At 43.8% G+C, this 16,004-nt stretch overlaps 1 protein-coding gene and 1 long non-coding RNA gene across 6 annotated transcripts in view; one reads left to right on the plus strand and one right to left on the minus strand.

Moving 5' to 3' along the window:
- The window catches only part of XCR1 (X-C motif chemokine receptor 1), a 46,457-nt gene extending 44,246 nt beyond the window's left edge, over positions 1 to 2,211 (minus strand). For 2 of the 4 annotated variants that reach the window (XM_079795088.1, XM_079795087.1), the window contains exons 1-3: positions 2,099 to 2,211; positions 1,345 to 1,401; positions 603 to 679 (exon numbers count right to left, since the gene is read on the minus strand). The gene's annotated coding sequence lies outside the window, so the exon portion shown is untranslated. Of the gene's footprint in view, positions 1 to 602; positions 680 to 1,344; positions 1,423 to 2,098 lie in introns of those variants that run through there. The other 2 variants (XR_013814840.1, XR_013814841.1) reach the window with 1 other exon arrangement.
- On the plus strand, positions 1,526 to 13,639 carry LOC307113479. 2 transcript variants are annotated; one of them, XR_013814843.1, is made up of 3 exons: positions 1,526 to 1,623; positions 8,293 to 8,542; positions 9,978 to 13,639. It is a non-coding gene; the product is annotated as an uncharacterized lncRNA (long non-coding RNA). The 2 variants fall into 2 exon arrangements; XR_013814844.1 differs by lacking the exon at positions 1,526 to 1,623 and adding an exon at positions 5,334 to 5,488.
- The last annotated feature ends 2,365 nt before the right edge of the window (positions 13,640 to 16,004 follow it).

The raw sequence follows: 16,004 nt of genomic DNA on the forward strand, positions 1-16,004 counted from the left end.
TATAAAAGTAATACATATATGGTGTCATTTTTCCTACAGAAGTTTTTCATTTTTATGTATTCAGACTATCAATCTTTTCCTTTATGGTTTGTGCATTTTATTCCTTATGGTCGATTGCACAGATGGCGCCATCTTTCCACTCCCTGTGTTCCTGCATCCGTGCAATGTCTGTACAGCTCCTCCGGTCAGGAGGTGGACCTATCGCTACCCTACTGGGCTCTCAGCACCTGCTTTGGCCAAGGGAATGCGGTGGGAGTGAGGCTGTGGGAGCTCTGAGCTCAGAGGCCTGGAACCCTGCCAGCTGCCAGGTACATGCGCTCAAGCTAGCCTCCTGGATGATGGATGTGTGGCCCAGACACCCTGTGACCCAGCCAACAGCCAGTCCCCAGCTAACCTGACAGCCGGCCACAGTGACATGAATGACCCCAGTAAAGACTTCAAGGACTGCCCCACTGAGCCCAGACTAAACTGCCCAACTGCAGAATTGTCAACAGGGAAAGCTGGTTGCTGCTTTAAGCCACTGAGTTTTGGGCTGGCTTGTTAGACGGGAATATTGAAACAGCACGTGTTTTGCTGAAGAGATCAGCAGGAGAGGTCCTTACCTTGAGATCAGACAGGCTCTTCTATATTCTCTTTTCAGAGTCTCTCCCTTTTGCTTTTCATATTTTTGTACCACAGTCTGGAATTAATTAATTAATCTGGAATTAATTTTTTTTATTGTATGAGGTAGAGACCTAATGTATATCTTCAGTGTTTAAAAAAAAATAATGTGCAGTATCCTGAAATCTTTATATCTGCTCATTTCTTTCTATTTTTTTGAATGTTTGAAATATTTCATAATAAATGAAAACCATTAGAAAGGAAATATAGAGTTACTAACAAAAACTTAGAGAACTACCACAAAAATAGAAACAAGACTTCACCCCCCAATCAATAAGACAACTCAGCAATAACTACTTATAACTTGAAGTATTTCCTTCTAGCTTCAATTTAGGTGAAACTGAAATCAAATTGTTTTCCATTTTTCTCACTTAGCATGGCATTGTATTTCCCTATATCATTCCAATTCTCTAAAATAATTTGTAATAACCACATACAGTTCGTCACATGGGTATACCATAATTGATTTAGCCAGACACGTACTGTTAGGCGGTTAAGCTCTCTCTCACTTTTCAGTATGAATGCTGATAGAACATTGAATATTCTTGCACACATACCCCTGATTAATTCTTTAGGGTCATATCTAGAAATGAAGTTCCTGGGTCAAAAGGTATGAACAATTTTAAGATCTACAATATAGTTAGAGAAAGACACCCTCTAGAGAGGGGGCGAGCATCCACGCACCTCCGCCAGCTGTGAATGAGAGGTCCGTCCGTCCGCACGCACATCCTCATGCTTTTGCTGAAATAAATGAATTAATTCAATCTCAGCTGATCCGTTTAGTCAGAACAGGTCACATGCTGATGAGAATGCAAAATGTGGAAGAAGCACATAGCAAGCAGAAAAGCCTGTGATGATTTATTAACACTGTAGCTGCAGTTCCTGAATGGTATATTATGTTGACGGAGTTTTGTGGGTGTTGACCCATAGCTGCGTTCCAGGAATAAACCCCTCGTGGTCATGGTATGTATTCCTTTTAATATGCTGCTGAATTTGATTTACTCGTGTTTTGTTGAGGATTTTTGAATAAATACTCATAAGGGATATTGGTCTGTAGTGTTCTTGTCTCTTCATCTGGCTTTGGTATTCGGATAACGCTTGTTCAGAGATTGAATGAGTAATCAAAAATCTCTGAACCGAGAAAAGTCCTGGACCCGGTGGCTTAAGCGGTGAGTTTTACCAAACACATAAAGAAGAATTAACACCAATCCTTCTTAAACTCTTCTCAAAAATTGAAGAGGAAGAAACAGTTTCTACCTACCTCACATCTATGAGACAAGCATTATCCCAATACCAAAGCCATCCAATCTGTGGTATTTCATTACAGCAACCCTAGCAGGGCTTTTTGCCTCCTTCCCTGTTGGTGTCTCCTGGTTGCTGGCTTCTATCGCTCCAATTTTGGGATAGATAAGGGAAAAAGAAAACCCAGGTAACTCACCACCGTGTACTTCCTCTAGTCCTGGGATCCGTAGTCAGTCTGTCTTCCTCTCTCCACCTTTCAGTCTTCCTATGTTTGTCTTCTATATAACGTCCTGGGTTTTTAGTTGTACTTAGAAAAGGGAACAGGAAAACGATATTGACTCCATCTTCTCAGAAGTGGACGTCTCTGTAGGTGCTTGCTTTTTGTTGCTGGAAGGATGGGGCCACTGGAGAGGTCAAAGGTGCGAGACAGTGAGGGACCCGCTGATGGAAGCTGACACGAGGGCAAGGCTGGCACCTGAAGGCCGAGGAGGGGAATCAGCCCTGGGCAGGGGAAGGGTAAGAGCACATCCTAAATATAGAGCTAGAATGGGCGGAGGGTGAAATGAGAATGAGACAGAATGCCCAGACCTACGCCAGTGGCTTCGTCTCCTCCAGGAAGGAGGAGCTGAGTGGTGAACGATCACGGAAGAGGCGGGATGAGGGGCTGGAGAATTAAGATGGAGGCTTGGACCAGCTGTGAGTGGTTTCAGAGAAACCTCCCCTTGCCCTAGTGTGGAGGGTTGGCCATCAGCAATGATGGCAACTGCTGTCACTAACATTTACTACAGTGTGCTGCATGCCCGCTCCGATCCTCCCCTGCACTCCAGAGAGCCATGTGCTCTTGATTCCCACTTGGTGGTGAGGAAGCCAAGCCTTGCAGAGATGGAGTAACAAGCATTTCATGGCCTGAAGTGGCAGAGCCAGGACTTGACATTGGAGACCATGAGTCTGTGGAGTCGTCACACATGGGTGAAGTTCTCTAGAAGGCCGAGCATAAATACAGAAGTGGAATTGCTAGATAGAGCCAGGGCTCCTTGAGGCAGAGGTGCCAGAGGGCAGTGTGTAGATTGTATTGGGACCAGATGGACTGAGGTAGTGACCATGTGTCTGGTTGGAGGAAGAATTAAGTCAAGACAGTATGAGGCCCTGACTCATTTGTCTCAGTGGTTAGAGTGTTGGCCCTCGGACTGAAGGGTTGTGGGTTCAATTCTGGTCAAGGGCACATACCTCAGTTGCAGGCTCCACCCTGAGGGAAGCAACCAATTGATGTATCTCTCTCACATCGATGTTTTTCTCTCTCTGTCTCTCAACCCCTCCCTTCCACTCTCTCTAAAAATCAAAGGAAAAAATATCCTTGGGTGAGGATTAACAAAACAAAACAAAACAAAACAAAACAAAACAAAACAAAACAAAAAGACAGCATGGGGCTGATAATAATTATCTATAATAATAAAAGCATAATATGCTAATTAGACCAGACAGCCAAACGACCTTCTGGACAAAGCTGGGGCTGCAAGGACCAAGCCCCATGCACGAATTTCATGCATCATTGGGCCTCTAGTAATAATAATAATAATAATAATAATAATAATAAAAATAGCAGGTCCAAGTTGCCAGAGATCTTGACAGCGTGGAAAACAGGAAGGTAAGAGGGGATGGGAACGGTAGGAAGTTGTGGTCAGAGAGGGAGATGCTAAGTTAAAGATTTCTTGGTAAGGCAGATTCTGGAGGTGACAAGGTTTGTAGTGTGGGTGGCTGAAGGGTGGGGAGGACAAAGGATTTGAGGTCAAGAAACTCAAGGACAGAAGGGTAGTGTCCCTTTTTACACAGCTGGTCCCCGGGGGAGATGGAATTGTTAGAGGGAATCAAGTTCACTGACACCTGTGAAAGCACTTGGTTCAAGCTATCACAATGGGCGCAGGGACCACTGCAGTGAGGACAACAGTGGGAATTTATAACCCAGGAATGGGTGGGGGGCAGTGCATGGAAAATGACTTCAAGGAAACACTAGGGGTGCAGGGGTTTTTCTGGCGAAAGCAAGGTAACAGGATTCTTGCTGAGGCTGGTCAGGGTGGCCGGACCTCACATGGGGTGGTGGAGCCTGAGGAACCCAGTCAGGGGCTAAGGGTGATCAGATATCGAGGGTGGAAGCTCTTACTACAACCACTCTGCAGGATTCTTGATAAAAAAACGAATTTTACAAAGAAGTGCCCTGATGTATGGGCCTAGGAGAAGGTTCAGGAGCCTGATTCAAGTTTGATCAAGCAAAGAACTTTGTTAGAGTTAAACAGACTTAGAATCCAAAAAGGAGCTGTCAGACCAGGGGGTGAAGTCGGTGGGGATGCGGGGGTGGGGGGAGGCACAGCAAATGTCATGATGCTAAAAGAGAGGAGTGTTACGAGCACGGCTTAGAAGTGAAATCAGGATAAAGGTTCTGATACTGATCCTCACATCTGCCTTATTCATCCCCAGAGTTTCGGGGGTACCTCCATGTGGTGCTGGGGACATTGAAACCCCAAGGAAATGATAGTCCAGTCGGGGAGGCAGGCACGTGAGCCCATTTACAAAACAGTGGTAACAGCTACTTGGAGTCAGCGAGAGTGACTGGTCTGGTCTGGGGTTGCGGCTGGGGTGGTGAGAGCAGGAGGTGATGCTTCGGCCACCCCGAGGGACATTTAACAGGTGGCACTATGATCAGTGGCAGGGAAAGGCACAGCTGAGAGAGAGCCTGGTGGTCTGGTGTGGAGCACAGGAGCCACGTGTTGGGGTGAGAACAGGCAGGGGTCTCCCAAGCCACTCGAGGTCATGTCCCCACCTTATTCTGCATGTCCTACGTGGAGGGGAGTGACAGGGAACAATCAGATTTTAGAAAATGTGAAAAAGCAGAAGACACAGGCATAGCATAGTGGCTTCAAGTGTATAAAATGCATTGCTAGCTCTGCCAGCGTGGCTCAATGGTTGAACGTCATTCCCGGTCAGGGCACATGCCCAGGTTGTAGGCTCGATCCCCAATAGAGGCGTGCAGGAGGCAGCTGATCAATGATTCTCTCTCATCATCGGTGTTTCTATCTCTCTCAAAAATCCAAAATGCATCGCTAGACCGGCACCTGTCAAAAAAAAAAAAACAGGTTCAGAGAGGAAAGTCCTTGTCGCGAAGTTCCCTTTATGATGGCCAGCATATTGTTTTTGTAACAAAATGTGGTTAAAAGGAAAGGGAACAAGCATGGGTTACCAGAATCACATTTTCCTGGCTGGAAAGAAGTCACAAGAAAACAACACAGGAGGAATACTTTACGTTCCCTCTCTCTTCTCTCAGCCCCAGGGCGAGGCTGCTCAGTGGGGCTTCCTGGTCTACCCCACAGAAGGATTAGGGACAAAGAGCAAATAGACTAATGGACTCTAATGGACTCTTATGGGCCAGGCAGCGGGTGTGGCAGGAAGGAGATGGCTCTAAGCACCCCCAGCCCTCACACAGAAATCCACTTGCCTAAAGAGCAGGTGTGGACCATGAAAGGCCGAGGGCTCTTCCAGGTGAAAATTGGCTGAAGACAGAGACGTGGCAGCTTGCTGTAAAGCAGGATCCCAGGTTGGATCTGGATTGTGGGGAGATAGCTTGCCAAGGGCTGTTTCAGGGCAATTGGCAAAATGTGACTATGGACCGTGGATCTGATGGATGTTAAGTTTCCTGATTTTCATCATTGTTCTGTGGCTACACAAAAGAATGTCCTTGTTCTTAGGAAATACACCCTGAAGTATTTAGAAAGTTTGCAGGACATGATATCTACCACTTCCTCCTCATTGACCAGGAAAATAATGGGTATATTACACATGGAGGGGGAGGAGAATGATAGCACAAGAGGGGGCCCAAATATTAACACTGGGTGAATCTGGACTTTCCAGCCTTCCCGGCACCCAGCCAAGGCCACGTGACCCGGAAGAACCCCTCAGCACCCACAGGATTATGCCAGATAATAAGTAGTTTTGTTATTTTAGGACAGCAAGCTTTAGGTGTTTCTTTTGTTAATGTAGCAAATGACAATACATACCCTAAGCTGGTCACGTGAATGAGACAGGGAATATAAAGTCTAATTGATTAGATCATGTGATCATTGCTTAAGGCTTATCTGACTGAGTCTGAACCAGGTTATTCACCCCATAAGGACTCAGGACATCCCTGATCATTGTTCCCCTTGTTAGGATGAACTACCCCTAACGTCTCCTGCTTGGACATGTTTCTGAAATATAAATTGTTATAAGCCTTTTCTCATAGCTTGGGGCAGACAGCTGGAATCTGCAAGATAAGAACTCCTCTCCACCTGACTGACCTGTGCACTCTCCTCCCTTGCCTCCCTTGACCCACTCACGCCCTCCCCTCCCCTCCATGCCCTCCACTTGACCATCTGGCGCACCCATACCCTGACCCTATGTTACATACTTCTAACCTAGAAAAGAGAACCTAACCACCCCCTTGGGGCTGACACCAACACACTGTTCTCTGTGTGAGAGAGAGAGTAATACAATTGCTTAAACTCTCGCAATGTCTTTCAGTGCAGACCTAACACCCCGGTCTACAGCTTCCTCTGCGATGTCAGTGCTGGGCCCAACGGCTTCCTGTTGTAAATGGAGGAACTGGAACCCGGGGAGGGAAAATGACCTGCTTAGGCCATGGAGGACTGAACTAAACTAAAGACCAGGACTTCCCAAATCCCCTCCTCCTTTCTCCTTGGTCATAATTAGAGACATGAGCTTTTATTGACCCCCAGATGTCACACACTCCCTTGGATGGTATAAGTATCTCTGAACCCTCCCCGAGGCTCTACATTCTCTGTTGTGAATACTGAGGTCAATGTCCACCTCCCAGATGAGGAAACGAAGGCTGAGAGAAAATGAAGTGTTGCCCACAGTCACATAGCTAAGAAAAGTGGAGCTGGGACACATATGTCATAATAAATAAATGAGTATTCCCATATTGGAGAGACTTGCCCAGCACTTATTGACAGCAGCCTGTCCTCAAAAGGTTAGAGACCTGACCAACCGGCCTGGTTCAGTGTTTGAGCGTTGACCTATGAACCAGGAAGTTAGGGTTTGATACTCATTAGGGGGCGTGCAGGAGGCAGCTGATCAATGATTCTCTCTCATCATTGATGTTTCTATCTCTCTCTCCCTCTTCCTGCCTCTTTGAAATCAATTAAAAATAATTTTTTAAAAAAGTTTAGAGATTTTTGCTTTCCATCCTATCTTGCTGCTCCCCACCTGTGTGGGGACAGGGATGGCTCTGCCTAAGGGTCTGAGCTGGGTATCCACGCACCCCCTTCCTCCCTCAATTGCCTTGCATTCTGCCCACACTCACTTATATGCCTCTGCTTCCCTTCTCCATGAGTTGATCTCTCTGCAAAAGGCCTTTGAATTGCTGAGGTTCCTTCTCTCCTTCACTCCACGGGACCTGAATACAGAGCAGATAACAACTTTAACGTCATGCAAGTAGTTACAAGGCACCTCAAGGAGTCTTGGTGTCCACTCTTCCTGGTCTTCATCTCGATGGGCTGGTTCTACCCTCCCAGATCCCTTTCTTTCACAGAAGCCCTCTTTTTTTTTGCTCTTTGTGCACATGCGTGAGTACACACCAGGATCCTCTGCTCTGTAATCACAGCTCCTAAGCCACAGTGCCCAGTGAACTCTGTACTACTCCTATCTCTACTGCATTGACCTTTGACTTCCTCAAGGGAGAGAAAGTGAATACAGCTCAAAATTTTAGTTTTCTTACAGAGCTGATAACACTTCACACAATAACCTCCCATGAAGCATTTACAGCTTGTCAGTTTTGAGAGGGAGAACATGGGTTATGACTGCAATGCAAAGGGGAACAGCAAAGATGAAGATTCCAATGGATCTTGATTAACTGGGCTGCCGAACTGAAACCAACAAGATGAGATCTCCTAGGAAAGAAAGTAAATTCATGCTCTCATACTTAAAACATTAGTCATGCACAAGAACTAGATGGTAAGATCTGATGGAAAGCAGTTCAGGGGAAACAACTACGTCAAAAGTGGAAAAGACTTACCCTACAACTAGATCAATAATAACCAACCCTGTGACACTTTTCTGGAAAACTGATTACAGAGATCTGAATATCTCTAGACTTAGAAAACAAAGGAACTCTACTCCTCTTTCCCCACTCTCCCAACACTTGGGGAGAATCAAAAGAATACGGTGGATAAATTACCTCTGGGTTAAAATAATAACCAGTTGGGGCACATATTCAACAATGGCCACACATATAACTCAGAAGCCCCTTCATACCAAGTAGTTGGTCAAATGCTCTAGATGTGGGTGGTTAGAAATGAGGTCTCAATTCTGATCCTGTTTTTTTGTTTGTTTTTTGTTTTTCAGATGCTCCTCTGTTCTCAACATCTGTTGTGGTTCTTGGGTCTCAGGCTAGTTAGAGATTGGCTGACCTGAACAAGGGCACACTCTCTTTGTAAATTCTTAGAAGAAAGCAAGTTCCCAGTTACTAGAAGAATGCAAAAGGGGCCGGATGGCTTTTGGTTGGCCTATCGCAGGGGGTATTGCCACATCGAAATGACCATCTGAAGAGTCTTTCAACCTCCAAAAGGGTCAAATGTGGAACTGAAAGTCATGAGTGAGTTTTGACTCTAGTCTTGCAACATTCAATAGCTGTCAAGAAATTCTTGAAATAAAATTTCAAATATTAAAAATAATAGATGCCACGAGGACAGCTTGGGATCAAGTGTCTGGATGGAGAAGGAGTAAAGTGATGGATGGTGATTGGATGACCAGCTCCAGGAAGGATGGAAATTGTGACCGGGGTGTCTGTATTAGTTTCTTATGGTTGCTGTAACAAATTAACATAAATGTAGTGACTTAAAACAACATAAATTTATTTTTTTGCAGTTGTGGAGGCCACAAGTCTAAAATGAATCTTATGAGGCTAAAATCAAGGTGTTGGCAGGCCTTGTTCCTCCTCGTGGCTCCAGGGGAAAATCTGTTCTTTGACTTTTTCAATATCTTTGGCTGACATATTCCTTGACTTGTGACCGTCCTCCCACCCCCCACTCTAATCTCTGCTTTTGTTGTTGCATTGCCTTTCTTCTTCAGCAGCCAAATCTCCCTCTACCTTCCTCTTCCTTACTTGTAGGAATTTAGGTTGTGTGAGTTCTTTGTGAATTTTGGATACAAGTATTTTTATCAGATATATGTTTTGCAAATATTTTCTCCTGGTCTATTTCCTGTCTTTTCATTTTCTTAATGGTATCTTTGAAAGTGCAAACGTTTTGAATTTTGATGAAATCCATTTTCTCACTTTTCCCCCATTTATGATCCATGCTCTTGGTATTGCATTGGGCAAATCTTGGCCTAGCTCAAAGTCTGAAGATTTTCTCCTGTCTTCTTTTAAAGGTTTGTTTTAGCTCTTACATCTAAGTCTGACTTTTGTTGAGTTCATCTTTGTGTGTTGTGTGAGGTGAGGGTCTAAGTTGATCTTTTCCTTACACATACTATTTTATCATGAAACATTCTTCTGTAATGTTAATATTGATAAGAGCTTAATATTCCATTTCATGAATATACTACAAACAGTGGGGTCCTCATGTTTAATCACTGTCTCTCAAAAGAAGCAAAAAACAGAACAGAAAATGAACCAAAAAAAATAAAAAACCTCAGCCCTGATTTGTAGCATTGCCAATTTCCCTGGTGTAAATATGCTAACCATGTCCAGTTGCAAGACACCAATGTTATATGACTTATTAAGGAGTTGGGAAAGAGATCACACAATTGGTTCTTGGGCTGCAGAACATCATTACTGGATCTATTTGACCAATCCCCTGGGGTTTTCTGTTTTTTTTTTGTTTGCTTCTTGTTTGTTCCCCCTTTTACTTTCAATGTATAAAAGGTGTCCAAGAAAGCAGGAAGCAGCAGTCTATTTTATTCACTGCTTTAAATGAATGCTGGCCCTCCAGGAAGTACCTCATTTTCTCTCAAAACAGGCACAGCTGTGGGCAACATCCTTGCAGCCTTTCTGTGGTCACATTTAGTAATGCCATTCTATTTACTTTCAGGACAACTCCCAGCCTAGCTTCCTGGTGAAAATAAAGAAGACCGAATTTTGACAAAGCAGAAGTACAAAGCTGCTTGAACTTCTGCAATTTTGCAAAGACACATATTCAGAATCGAAGTTATGTGGGTGACTTCTCCTTTTTCTCTCCTTCTCGGGAACCAAGTATCGAATTAAGCAGCCCCGCAGGGCTCAGCAGTCGTCCTGAGAGACCCCAGTGATGCCTGGTGTGAATGGCCACAGCAGCAGCTTCCTGAGGGTGTCTTGGGCATCCAAGTAATACAAGGAAATCACTGAAGTGTGACACTGTTTCAAAGAAAAGACACTCAAACTTCCTTTTCAGAAAACTTTGTTAGAAGTAAAACTAAAATATGGGGGCCACTCTGGGGCAGCAGCTCCTCATGGACAGTTCAGTTATTAAATCCCCTTTTGCAGCTCTGCGGCAATCCACCCAGTGTGCTCCACTCTGTTACCAGGCGGAAAGAGGCCTGGGATACCCAGGAGGGGTGAGCAGTAGGAGGTTCAGCAGTAGGAGTTGTGGGGACAGGAGGGTTCTGAGCAATTAGTACTACCGGACAAGGACTTTATCTCGAGTCTTCATAACCCCCACTATTTTAACTACACTTTTCTATTAATATGAAAAGTGAAGTTCAGAGGGATGTTACCCAGGGTCTCCTGGTATATGAATACCATCTTAGAAAGCCTGTGCTCAAAGTGTGAGTCACCTCCTGATAGAAAATTCAAACTCAATATATTTCTTAAATATATTTTTATTGATTTCAGAGAGAGGAAGAGAGATAGAAACATCAATGATGAGAGAGAATCATGGATCAGCTGCCTCTTGCACACCCCACACTAGAGACGGAGCTCCTAACCCGGGCATGTGCCCTGACCAGGAATCGAACCGCGACCTCCTGCTTCATAGGTCAATGCTCAACCACTGAGCCACGCCGGCCAGGCTCAACTTCAATATTTGTTGGTGGCCTTTCGCTCTTGACCATCTGCCAGCTCATCCCTCCCACCCCGGTGCCGGGTGGCTCCCCATGCACACTGTGGAAATCCTACCCAACATTTTGGTTCCCAGACGGTGTCATGTTTCAGGGTCTCCACTGACACCATACCCTCATTCTGACATGCTCATCCCAAACTTGTTCTTTTCAGAAACAACTTCTCATCTTCTTTTCTCTGTCTCTCTTTCCTCAACTTTCCCCCTTGCTCTTCCCTCCCCTCATCCCTCTCTTTCTTCACTTTTTTCCCCCACAAAGAATAGATTTTCTTATGATGCGTTTTGTTTTTGTTTTTTAACCTTTTGCACTCAGATGTTGAGTATGACTCGACACGGTTAGTTAGCATCGGTAGCAGCTCGTATGTCGAGCCACACTTGACACATAGTTTCACCGCGGGGGAAGGGAGATTTTTGTCTATTTTTCCAGTATCTTTTCTTGTTTTCATTAGCATGAAAGGACAAGTAAAATGTAAATGCCGTCTCAACTGATGCCACCACCTAAGCTTATCTTTTGCATAGGCAGCAATCTTGAGTAGGAGGGTCCAAGGCATGAGTCGTGCATCATGCCTTTTTGAGCTTGCATCATCTTCCCTTGGTAAAGAACCTTCCTTATCTTTTCGTCTCCTAGGTTTGTTTAGGTTTCTATTAGCATATCACAGATGTTGTTATGACACAGGGTTTAGTTGGATGATTGGTTTGCCCCCTAGCAGTCGCACCTTCTGAGTTAATTTCCCCTCCTCAGGATGGATAAGTTTTCCAAAGACATAGAAAGCAGCGATGATGAATTTTACTTTGAAAACGAAGAAAAAAGTGAAAAATGTAATAGTGACGAAAGTGAGTTCTCCGAGGATGCGAGTGGAGATGATGAACAAATCGCTGGTCCTAGTGGAACTACAGAAAGGAAAAAGTCCCTTGCTTTGCCCAAAGATCTGGCTGAAAGTACTGACAGTGACGGTGACATTGAATTCATAAAGGCAAAACGAAGACGCACAATTGTTTATTTGAGTGAGAGTGATGGAGATATAGGTGATATCATTGAGAAATCGGGTATAAGACCCAGTGAAAGTTACATTTCTAGGGGAAAACAGGAAAAAGAAAAGTGGCATCTACATCTGTGAATGACAAAGAGCCTAGCAGAATCCCTTTCTCCACTGGTCAGTTACATGTTGGACCTCAAGTTCCTTCTGGATGTGCCACACCAATAGACTTTTTTCAGTTGTTTTTTACTGAGACATTGATAAAAAATATAATGGATGAGACAAATGAGTATGCTAGGCATAAAATTAGCCAGAAAGAACTATCCCAGCGATCCACTTGGAATAATTGGAAAGATGTGACGATAGAGGAAATGAAGGCTTTTCTTGGTGTAATACTAAATATGGGTGTATTGAATCACCCAACTTGCAGAGTTATTGGTCCATGGATTTTGAGTTTCATATACCATTTTTTTCAATCTGTTTTCAAAAGAGAAAGGTTCTTGCAAATATTTTGGATGTTACACTTGAAAAATGACCAAAAGTCAAGTAAAGATTTGAGAACAAGAACCGAGAAGGTAAACTGCTTCTTGTCATACCTTGATATGAAATTTAGGGAGAGATTCTGTCCTGGAAGAGAGATTGCTGTTGACGAGGCTGTTGTTGGTTTCAAGGGAAAGATACACTTCATCACATATAATCCTAAAAAGCCAACAAAATGGGGTATTCGTTTATATGTCATCTCAGATTCAAAATGTGGTTACGTACATTCATTTGTCCCTTATTATGGAGGAATAACATCTGAAATGTTGGTGAGACCTGATCTCCCTTTTACTAGCAGAATAGTTTTAGAGCTTCATGAAAGACTGAAGAACTCAGTACCTGGTTCTCAAGGTTATCATTTCTTCACTGACAGGTATTACACTAGTGTCACTCTTGCAAAGGAATTGTTCAAGGAAAAAACACACTTGACAGGGACAATAATGCCCAATAGGAAAGATAATCCACCTGTTATCAAACATCCAAAGCTAATGAAAGGAGAGATAGTGGCTTTCAGGGATGAAAATGTAATGCTTCTTGTGTGGAAAGACAAGAGGATAGTCACAATGCTCAGTACATGGGACACTTCAGAGACTGAGTCTGTGGAAAGGAGAGTGCGTGGTGGTGGGAAGGAAATAGTTCTCAAACCCAAGGTCGTGACCAACTATACAAAGTTTATGGGGAGTGTTGATATAGCTACACAGGCACATACTGTTTTATGAGGAAGACTCTAAAATGGTGGTGTAAATTGTTTTTCTGGGGGCTTGAGGTCAGTGTTGTAAATTCCTATATATTGTACAAAGAATGCCAAAAAAGAAAAAATGAAAAACCGATAACGCTTGTGAAATTTATTAGGAAACTAGTACATGATCTTGTTGGAGAATTCAGAGATGGTACACTAACTTCCAGGGGTAGATTATTATCCACTAACTTTGAGCAATGTTTAGATGGAAAGCTCCATATAATCACACCTCACCCTAACAAAAAACACAAAGATTGTGTTGTTTGTTCTAACAGAAAAATCAAAGGAGGAAGAAGAGAGGCGATTTATATTTGCGAAACATGTGAATGTAAACCAGGTCTTCATGTGGATGAATGTTTCAAAAAATATCACACCATGAAAAATTATAGAGATTAAAATTACTCTTTGAATGTATCAATAATTTGAAATATAAAAAAATCCAAATAAATAAGTTTGTATGAAAAGAAACTCCAGTTTTTTATTCTACGGCCGCGCTTTGTAAAATCTGGGGTATTTAAAAAATTAAATCCCGAGTAGAATAAAGGAATCGAGAAAAAAAGCAAGCGAGTGCAAAGGGTTAAAAAGATAGCACTGAAAGAGGGCACAGATGAAAATGAACTTCACCCTTCCTGGTGGCTTTGTCCAGTGTCAGTCTAGTTAAGCTGGACCGACATTTCCCAGAAGCCCTGGCCTATAGGGGTCCATGTGAGTGTCCTCCAGGAGAGATAATTAGCGAGCCATTTGTAAGAGTGAAGCAACAATGTCATGCTCTGCAGATGCAAGCAGGCACCGGGCCCATGGTGGCTTCCACGCACTGTAGTCCACCTGCTGGCTGCTCTTGGGGGAGTCGGGGAGCACCTGGCCTCACAGCGACTGCAGGTCCCACTGCTTCCCCGCTGAGTCCTGGGCTGGGTGCCTGGCATGCAGGTCACTATGCACACGCTTTGTCCTCGTGAGGCCTAATTGTCCACGTGCATTGCGGTTAGTCCTGCCAGGTTCCACTTGGTCCTCGCTGTTGTCCACACCTAGCTTTTCTCCCTGACTGCCTGTGTGGCTGATCCACAGAGATTCCCTCCCAGTACTGGATGCCAGGCAGTAGCCTGCACAGACTCATGCCAGCTCCCACGATCACATACTCTCTAGCTTCTAAGCAAGTCCTTGGTCCAGAGGAGCGCCAACGTTTTCAGTTCAGAGTCCCTCCCATTTCAGTACTTTCTCCTCAGTGCCCTGAGGCCAAAGAAACACCAAACTGTTCCACCTATTAACCTTTTGCACTCGGATGTCGAGTGTGACTCGACACGGTTAGCATTAGAATAAAGGAATCGAGAAAAAAGCAAGCGAGTGCAAAGGGTTAAGTGGTTAGATTCAAACAATTTAAGTGCTTTTGTGTATAGCTGTTTGCAAATACACACAAATTGGAAGAAAACATATTTGATTTTATTTTTAAATAATCAGTGTCAGTGGGATATGCATACCTGTTGGGCACAGCCCCATTCTCGAATCTTGGAATCCCCTGGATACTGTCACCCTCAGTTCCTGCTCCCCACGGCTTTTTCTCAAACCACTGGAAACTGCTCTGCAAAGATATAGCAACTTTGAAAGGAATGTACTACAGTCTAATATTGAAACTGTAAACTACCTCAAACTTGTAGTTCCTGGGATGTCCAAGAACTGGGTCTCAAAGAGATATTTGTACCTTCATATTCATAGCAGCATTATTCACAATAGCTAAAACATGAAAGCAAGTCAAGTATCCATCAATGAATAAGTGGATAAGCAAAATGTAGTATATATGTACCATGGAATATTATTCATCTGTAAAAAGGAAGGCGATTCTGATGTAGGCTACAACATGGATGAACCTTGAGGACTTTACGGTCAGTGAAATAGCCATTCACAAAAGGACAAATACTGTGTGATCCCACAATTCCATGAGGGCCCGGGGGTGGGGTGGGAAGTGAGAGGTTATTTTTTAATGGTATGGACTTTGTTTTACAAGATAAAAAGAATTCTGGAGTTGGATGGTGGTGATGGTTGCACATTATAAATGTATTTACTATCACTTAACTGTGCATTTAAAAATGGTTAAGATGGTATATTTTATGTGTATCTTACCACAAAATAAATACAGAAAAAAGAAAAGAAAATGATACACATTAAAAACCTCAGAATGGGACTTTGGCTTTGGGTCATTCCATTTCCCCCATTCATCTGCTAACAGGTTATTTCCAGCCCTTGGCTATTGTGAATAATTCGGTAATAAACAAGGGGACACAGATTTCTGTTTGAGATCATGATCCTTTGGATATATATCCGGAAGTGGGATTGCTGGGTCAAGAAAACCCTAGGGCAGTGTGACCTCCTTCTCCCCAGACAAAAGTTTGCTAACCCTTCATGGTACGAGTTTCTTTGCAAAAAGATTACCTGCAAACATAGCAGTTCCCCTGCTCAGCCAGTGTGGCTCAGTGATTGAGCATCAACCCTTGAACCAGGAGGTCACGGTTCAATTCCCAAACAGTGCCTAGGTTGCTGGCTCGATTCCCAGTGTGGGGCATGCAGGAGGCAGCCTATCAATGATTCTCTCTCATCATTGATGTTTCTATCCCTCGCTCCCTTTCCCTTCATCTCTCTGAAATCAATAAAAACATTTAAGAAAACACATAGTAGGTCCCCACCTGAATGGAAGGGTGGCTTGGTAAGAGCATGTCTAAAGAGAGAGGCCAGCCCAGTGGTGTCACTGTGTTGTAGGGGGGGTGCCCAGTCCCTTCG

This window comes from Cnephaeus nilssonii (genome assembly GCF_951640355.1).
Source record: "Cnephaeus nilssonii genome assembly, chromosome: 17".
In the NCBI taxonomy this organism is placed as follows: Eukaryota; Metazoa; Chordata; class Mammalia; order Chiroptera; family Vespertilionidae; genus Cnephaeus; species Cnephaeus nilssonii.